The sequence below is a fragment of the Nicotiana attenuata genome, chromosome 8 (genome assembly GCF_001879085.1).
Source record: "Nicotiana attenuata strain UT chromosome 8, NIATTr2, whole genome shotgun sequence".
Taxonomy (NCBI): Eukaryota; Viridiplantae; Streptophyta; class Magnoliopsida; order Solanales; family Solanaceae; genus Nicotiana; species Nicotiana attenuata.
In genome coordinates, this window is record NC_031996.1 from 2,653,901 (window position 1) to 2,663,143 (window position 9,243).

Consider the following 9,243-nt stretch of genomic DNA (forward strand, 5'->3'; position numbering starts at 1 on the left):
GTTCCGACATTCCATGGGGGTAATAACTCATTTCCTTTTGGGAATTGGGTATTTGAAGAGTCGCCACCTAATGGGTTATGGTGCGTTAGGGCACCTAGAGTGATTAACTCTTAGATTGGTTTGCATTACCAGAGATTTAGGGTAAGGGCTCGAAATAACCTCGAGAGGAAGGTGTTAGGCACCCCTCTTGGTCCACAACTGCAGGTCCCGGTCGAACTTATATTCGCAAATTAGTCCATATAAATAAACAGTTGAATCAAATAGGTTGCAAGTAAAGCACGTTGGGTAACTCAAGTAACAGGATAAAGATATTTTGAACAAGTTGTAAACAAAGGTTTTAAATAGTAAAAGGAATTTTGGTAAAGGAGGAGTCCTAGGTTGGTTAGCCAATAGGATCACCCCACACAATGTTCGATAAACACTCCTCGATGAGGGGCTACACGTGACATTAGCGCGTAGTCATCATATCCCATATCTACCCTTCCCATCCCCTTAGTGGTCATTCAAAGCTAGTGTTTGGTCAGCGATCTCTATTGCGTGCTGTTACCCATCCCTTCTTAATGGTCCTGGAGGGATTTAGGACCTCTACCTATAGGTGGTTCTAGATAGACCCCTGAGGTTTTAAAGGTGAAAATTCTAAGGCGACAGGCAAAACAATTAGGACTTTTAGCACATAAGATAAAAAGGAGCAATTAGAGGCTCAAAGTTTCCTCCTCAAATAAGGCACATAAACAGCACGACTCAAGCACAATTAAGGGCTTTTATTAAACAGTATCCTGAGGCAGGATGTCTAGGCGAATATGCAGAAGACAAGCAATTTATTTTTATAAACTCAGGAGTAATGACCCTAGCAGTTGCCTATTGGTTTTTTAAAGCCTGTTAGGATCAGAAAAACATTAAGTCATAGAAACAGTTTCAGGATTGCAAGTTTTGAAAACGCCCTACAGGCTTCCCTATACGCGGAATACTAATGACTACATTTTATAGTAAAACAGGGCAAATTTTAAAACAAACTTTTAAATCCCTATGGGCATGCTGTCTAATAACAGAATAAGGCAGTTTAAAAAAAAAACTAGTTTTGGGAAAATATAAACCACTTAATTAAACCAATTCAGAAGTGAACTAAACGTTAACCGGATTGAGTTATTTAAACTAAACCTAGGCGAGATCCATAGGCAGGATTTGATATTGTTCCCTATAGGCATGATATCTAAGTTTAATACTGATTTTAAAGACTTGCAGGCATGGAAACATACATAAGCACTTGTTATAATATAATCTGGATTAAATCCTATAGGTATGGCATCTATTTGTGAAGCTTATTTTAAGACTTGCAGACATGATTTCTATTACGGAATTATTTGAAACCTATAGGCATGATTTCTAGCATGGTGAGATAAACATGACAAGATGTAAAGCCCTATAAGCATGATTTCTACTTGGTAAGGCAATCAGCTTAAAATGTGAAGTCATATAAGCATGATTTCTACCCGTATTACCCCATAAACATGTAGTTACCAATCCCTTTCACTAATTACCCCAATATTTGTGTACAGGTTATTACATACCATATGAATGAATTACATAAGTAAATAAGAAAATAAGAAGCTATTCTATAGGGAGCCTTCAATTAGGCCCAGATTTTCAAAGCCTCCAATAGCCTCAAATGCCTCAATTCCATAGACAATGTCATAGTCTAGGTGCATCAAAGTTCCCTAAGGATTTCAAGGATCCCGGGCAGTGCTTACACCTAGACTTGGTAACCAAAATTGAATAAGTGCAGTGTGGAAGGGCCAGCCTCAATATGCCAGAGTTCAGAGGGTTCTCAAGAGGATCCCAAGGTTGTACACATACTGGAGAGGGCAGAACTTATTGACTTAGGAGTAGAGTGAAAGTGCATGACACAAGTTGAAAGGTTTTAATGGAAAACTGTATTAAAAAGAAGTTTGTTTGAAAATAATTCAGTAAAACAACAGAGACAGTTTGAAAAGAGATTGGAGTAGTGAACAAAAGTCCAAACATAACACCTTTAAGATAGGTTCATATACAGCCAGGGTTCACAGAACCAAAGCAAGTTCAGTAGTCACAAACAGGGGCCAAGGGATTTGGGGATACATAGAACACATGGTGGTAAACACATAACAAGTAGAGATAATTGGTGCAGACATGTTCAGAAACAACACAAAGGGGGTAATCTACTGATCTTAAGGAAGGGGAGTACATAACATGCTAATAATGTAAACATCAACTACAAGTTTCATAACAAAACCATAAATAGAAGCAAACTAGAAACAGGATGAACTGAAGCAATAAAAGAACCATATTTTTGTTGGAACTTGAATTGAAACTAGAACATACCAGCAAAGAAGATAGTAAGCAAAGTGAAAGAGCAGGAGAACACAATGGTTAGCCTTGGCTTGTAGCCGACTAACTTTGAATAGTAGCAAGTAGCACAAAGGAGAGCATAAAGTTTATGTGTGAGAGAGAGGGAGAGATTTTGAACCAAGAGTGTTCGTGTGTTTGTGCTAACAAGAGAGCGTGTATATATAGTTTGAAAGCAGGTAGCAAATAAGGTAAAAAATCAAAGTTCATCAGTAACTATGGGGACTCGGAATCAATCAGTCACAAAATCAAGATAAGTACTCCCTTTAATTGAGGAGTTAACTTCAAATGGTAATAAACATATAACAAATAAGGAAGGGAATCGTATAAGGCTGAGCATAACTAATAAGGAAATATTTTCAGCATAGTACAAGTACACAACGCGTAATAGAGGCTAGGTCCAACATATTTCAATCAAGGAAAGGACTAAAGAAATCAATTAGTAGCATAATTGGCCGCGGAATAAGGTCAGAAAATATTCTACAAGGTTAAAAATCAGTAGAGATATTACGCAAAATCAATGAAAGATCAGTCACAAAGATTCAACGATCCAAAAATAGAAAATAGCACTGATTTAGCACAACTTTACAAGAACAAGCACATAGCAAGCAAAAAAAAAACCAGAACTCTAAGAGGTCAAGTAGGACAAGAATCGTATTTAAATTAGGGATTCATGTAGAGCATAGTCTGAATTAGTAGAACAAGCATGATACAGGTATGAGAAGTGAAGAATCAGAAACATTGGTGAACAAAGTAGGGAAAATCACACAATAGGCAGAGATAACCATAATCAGGAACTTTAACAAGCAATCATAGGGTAAAATCACAGAATCATAGAAACATGTGGATTAACTGAACACGTTATCAAAACCAAACTCAGAAACCCAAGATTAGAACTAAGAAATTAGGGTTTTCAACATAGGCGAGTTGGAAAGGGAGTAAAATCATAGAGTCAGTCGAAATATGCAAGAGATCGAAGTTTTAAACATAAAGAATCGATTTAAACAAAGTTTTAGAAGAAGCTCCGAAAACCCTAATTTTAGAAGAAGGGGAAAACACCTTGAAATCGATGATTCTTGTAAAAGGGATTCAAGAGCAGTGTAAAACATCAAAGAAACATGCTCAAATCATTTAAAAATCGTACAGATCTAAGAGATGTAGGCAAAAATTAGGGTTTCAGAAGAAACCCAAGGAGAGGTGAAAGAACTTGTCTAGAGTCCCAAAGATCGTGCCAAATACAGTGTGATTTTGCTCGAAATCACACCGGAGTAGCCAAGAACAACCAAATAGCAAACCCTAGATGCAAGTCAGCGTGGCCCAGGGCCCTTGAAGAACTTAGAGAAGGCAAGCATAGCATTAGATGGGCCATTGGAGGCTTAGGAGTTGACGGGAGATCACCGAAGAAGACCGAAGAAGAAGGTCGGCGGTTGAAGGAGCTAGGGTTAGGTTGAGTGGTTGAGAGAGGAGATGAGAGAATACAGAGGCGGCGGTCTCTGAGGAATGAGGTAGGGTTAGAGGTCGTTTGGGATAAAAAAGGAATGAACGGACGAGGGCCGTTGATCTTTCAGATCAACGGCTAGGATTTGACGGGTCTTGGGTCGGGTAGGTGGGTTTAGGGTTTGGGTCGGGTAGTTTGGTTAGAAATTGGGTTGGGGTTGGGTTTAAATTGGGCTAAGATTGAAATGCAGATCTGGCTATATTTTAAATAGCCAATTTTCCCCATATATTTTATAATAAATAATAAATAATTTCTGAAAAATAATTTTGTATACTAAAATAATTTAAAATAGATATTTAACATATTAAAAATATAGGAGACTGATTTTACGCATATAAAGGTAGTTATACATTAAACGGACTAATATTGCAATTATATGCAATATAGTTTAAAAAATACCAAATGCAATTATAAAAAATATTTTAACCATATTTTGGCATAGATATAGAAAATAAATGACTAAATCACCATAACAATAATTTGGGAAATAATTATTGTGAATATTATGAATAAAAGGGAAGGAAATAAATCAATTTAAAATCTTTAAAATTATGGAAAAAATTATAAAAACCTTATGCATGCTTATATATGCATATATATGCTAGGCGAAATACATAAACGGCCCCTTGAAGTTGTCCTCAACGACCAACTGAACACCTTAACAGACTCATTTACCATTTAGACACTTCAAGTGGCTATTAAGTATTTCAAGTAAACACTTGAGCGCAGCAAACTATATGCGTGAGTTACACTTGCTAATTATGTGTCAAATGAACCAATTAGAAAACGACACGTGTAATTTGAATTAACAAAAAAAAAGTAATACATTTAAAGCAAAAAAAAATTATTTTTCCTTACTTTTAGTTAGCAAGCCAACGCCTACCCCCCCCCCCCTCATCTTCTTTCTTTCACCCATCAACTTTCCCTCATTCCATTTCTCCAAATTAACCTGCATCCTAACTCCCAACAAATTAAATGTAGCTACTGACTAAATGCTTAAGCTACGCTACTTTAAGCCCAATTTCAAAAATTGAAGAACACAAGAGTTGAAGAATACAGCAGTTTTCTTCGAAATTGCCCAATCAATTTCGACCTCCAATTTTCAGATCGAAAAAACCCAGCTTCTTCCACAGTGTTGGACAATGAAGAATGATGGAACACGAACTCAAATTTCAAGAGTTGTGATGGGTTTCGAAGACTTCTTTCCAAAGTTGTGTAAGGTCGATTGCAGTTGATCGATAGGCTTTGGTTAGAAATTTTCGAAGAAGAAGATGATCGGGTCTGTTTGAAGAAGACCAAATTTCTGGGTCCGTTCAAAGTTTATTTGAAGAAGATGGGTCTGTTGATATTTTTGGGTCTGTTCGAAGTGTGCTCTAAGAAGTCTGCTCGACTACTGATGTTCGGTTTGTTCGGAATCTGTTGAAGAAGACGATGAGAAAGTGAGAAGATATGTTTTGGGGGAGTGTAGCCAATTCCAGTTGATTTCAATATTTTAGGGTTGATTTGCGAAAATGGGGGACACAGATGGGGAAAGCAAGAACATGGTTTGGGTCTGTTTGAAGAAGACCAAATTGGTTGTGTCTGAAATTGGTTGTTGTGTCTGATAATTGGATGGATATTTTTTCCGATTGGTTGTGTCTGAAATTGGTTGTTGTGTCTGATAAAAATTTCCGGCAGAGAAAATGTAGTTCTCAACTCTCAAGGCCAAGCAAAAGTTCAAAGCTGTAACAGTCCCCACTTGAAGATACACGATGATTAGTTCAGCAAGCAGAAAAATATTTATAACAACGAGGAGGGTGTTGAATGGTGGAGGAGAGAATTGGAGGAGAAGGGGTTATGAAAATTAGGTGGGGTCCAAATTATTTTAGTAAAAAAAGAAGAAAAAACCTAAGTTTAGGTTGGCAACTCGCGTCCGAGAGAGTGGATTTCACGCAATGGAGGTTGACATGGTCGGGTGCTTAGTTGATCTTCTGTTGTGAATAAATAAAGTGTCTAATTGAAAATAGGCTCAGTTGAGGTGTTCAGCTGGTCGTTGAGGACAACTAGAAGGGGCCGTTTATGTATTTCTTTTGGAGGTATCTATGCATGTAGAAAAATATAAGGAAAAATTGGATATCAACAGCTGCCCCTCTTTACCCGGGAAGGATGAAAGAGTTTTCGGGTAAAGAAATGATGGCCAATTTTGACCGGTCGGGATGCTTTAAAAGACAGTGGCCGGAATCCGGTCTCCGAGCTGCCTACATATCCCTGGTTTTACAGGAATCAGGCCATGTGTAGTTCTAGATTTATCCGCGGAGTATGCCGATAAAATTGTTGCAAGAACGGACACGCGATGCAGAAGCGGCTATGGTGAGCGGTTAAGGCTCGGGGGACTGCTGGAGGGAACTGGAGCGAGATTGCTCCTGCTAGGATAGCGGTTGCTTACTGGTTTCCTGCAGATAAAAGAATGCTACAAAAGCGTATTTGCAAAAATTTAAACATGATGCAAATTCCCTTCGGACCATGAAAGTTATCTTTGGACGGTTAAAGATGACGTTCTTGGACCATGACGTCCTGGGCTATGAATTTTTTAGTGAGGGATTTGCAGGCCATGAAATGATGTTCTCGAGCCATGAAAATGGTGCCTCCGAACCATGACGCCTTTGAATAATGGCATGCAAGTTTTGAGAGATCCTTAGGCCATGACATGGTGTCTTCCGGCTATGAGGATGATGCCTTTAGACTATGACGCCTTTGGATAGATTGGCGATATTCCAGCCTATGATATGCAATAGTAAGATGCTAACAAGACAAGGCTTAGTCTTGTGAAATGGAGGGCAGAGCTTAGCCCGATAGAAGAGCAAATAAATAGTATTAAAAAAAAGAGCAATATTTGTGCAAGGAGAGACAGTGCTTGGTTCCATGCAGACGGCGAGGCAAGGATTAGCCTCATGCAAATATGGAGGCCGGGATTAGCCTCATGGAGTCAAGGATTAGACTCATGCAAATAGGGAGTCAGGGATTAGACTTGTGCAAGTATGGAGGCAGGGATTAGCCTCATGCAAGTATGGAGGCAAGGATTAGCCTCATGCAAGTATAAAGGCATGGATTAGCCTCATGCAAGTATGGAGTCAAGGATTAGCCTCATGCAAGTATGGAGGCAAGGATTAGCCTCATGCAAGTATGGAGGCAGGGATTAGCCTCATGAAAATATAGAGTCAAGGATTAGACTCATGCAAATGGGAGGCAAGGATTAGCCTCATGCAGGATGGAGTCAAGGATTATACTCATGCAAATAGGAGGCAAGGATTAGCCTCATGCAGGATGGATCCAATGATTAGACTCATGCAAATGGGGAGGCAAGGATTAGCCTCGTGCGGGATGGAGTCAAGGATTAGACTCATGCAAATGGGAAGGCAATGATTAGCCTCATGCAAATATGGAGGCAAGGATTAGCCTCATGCAACTGTAGATTCAAGGATTATACTCATGCAAATAGGAGGCAAGGATTAGCCTCATATCAAGGATTAGACTCATGGAAATGGGGAGGCAGGGATTAGCCTCATGCAACTGTAGAGTCAAGGATTAGACTCATGCAAATGTGCGGAACAAGGATTAGTCCCATGCAAAGAGAAAGAAGTAAATAAGGGTAGCATATGTCTTAGATGGAGACGTATTCGGTGATTGATAGCGGTCTTGCTACGTGGATGTTACCGTTACGTCAGGTGTGCCTGCGTTCAAAGAAAGATTGTAAGTTTTGTGGGGGGAAGGTTGGCTCGTGCTTCTGTTGTCTGGCTTTGCTTTACTCCGTTCTGCAAGCCTTTCGAGTTCCCCTGGGTGATACTTGATTGTAATGGAAATAGAGTTTTCGAAAATATGCAATTATTGATGAAAAATAGAGTTATTATTAAAAAAATAGTGAAATATCACGTTATTTTGGATAAACTAGTGACTGTAACACATTTCAGAGACATTACAACTCTCTCATATCGGAATTTTGAGGGTCCTCCTCAAAATTCTGCCCCAGTTTGGTAGATGATCCCTGACCATTTACAGACAATAGGCCTTGCTGGGCTCCCTTCGGAATTTTGAGAATCCTTAAAATCCTGCCCCAGTTTCCTAACTGATTTCTGACTGTCTGATATATGTTGGCGTTGGCCGAACTTGCTCCGGAATTTTGAGGGTCCTCCTCAAAATTCTGCCCCAGTTTCTGATCTTGGGGGAAATGAAATTTTTATTATGATATGACCGAACCCATAAGGTTGCCTACGTATCCCCTCTTAAATGGGAATGAGGTCAAGAGTAGTTCAATTACATCAGATGAAGAAATGTAAAACAATCTAAGCATAGTATCTCTTGACCGCGTCCGAATTAATCGATTTTGGCCAAATTTCTCCATCCATTTTTGCAAGTATGAGTGCTCCTCCCGTTAGCACCCTATGAACCATGTACGGACCTTGCCAGTTGGGAGAGAACTTCCCTTTGGCTTCATCTTGATGCGGAAGATTTTCTTCAATACCAATTGCCCTGGTGCGAACTGCCTTGGTTCGACTCTTTTGTTGAAAGCTCTAGACATTCTGTTCTGACAAAATTGGCTGTGACATACTGCGTTCATCCTCTTTCCATCGATAAGGGCCAATTGTTCATAGCGACTCCTTATCCACTCTGTATCACTGAGTTCAACTTCCTGTATGACTCTTAAAGAAGGAATCTCCACCTCGGCTGGGATGACAGCCTCGGTACCATAAATCAACATGTAGGGAGTTGCCCCGGTTGATGTGCGAACCGTAGTACGGTATCCCAATAAAGCAAAGGGTAGCTTCTCATTCCATTGTTTGTGGTTTTCTACCATTTTCCTTAGTATCTTCTTGATGTTTTTGTTGGCGGCTTCTACGGCTCCATTCATCTGAGGTCTATATGCTGTGGAATTCTTGTGCTTGATTTTGAAAGCTTTACATATAGCTTTCATCAGGTCACTGTTGAGGTTGGCGACATTGTTAGTAATAATGGACTCGGGAACTCCGAATCGGCAGACGATACGATCCTTGACAAAATCTGCGACGACCTTCTTGGTTACAACTTTTTAAGACGCAGCTTTGACCCATTTTGTGAAATAATCAATGGCGACCAGAATAAACCTGTGCCCGTTTGAAGCGGTGGGCTCAATTGGACCAATAATATCCATTCCCCAGGCGGCGAATGGTCAAGGTGAGCTTGTCGCATTGAGCTCGTTTGGCGACACTTTTATCATGTCGGCATGCACTTGACATTGAAAGCATTTGCGGACATACTGAATGCAATTCGCCTCCATGGTCATCCAAAAGTAACCTGCCCTGAGTATCTTCTTAGCCAAGACGAAACCATTCATGTGTGGACCACATGTC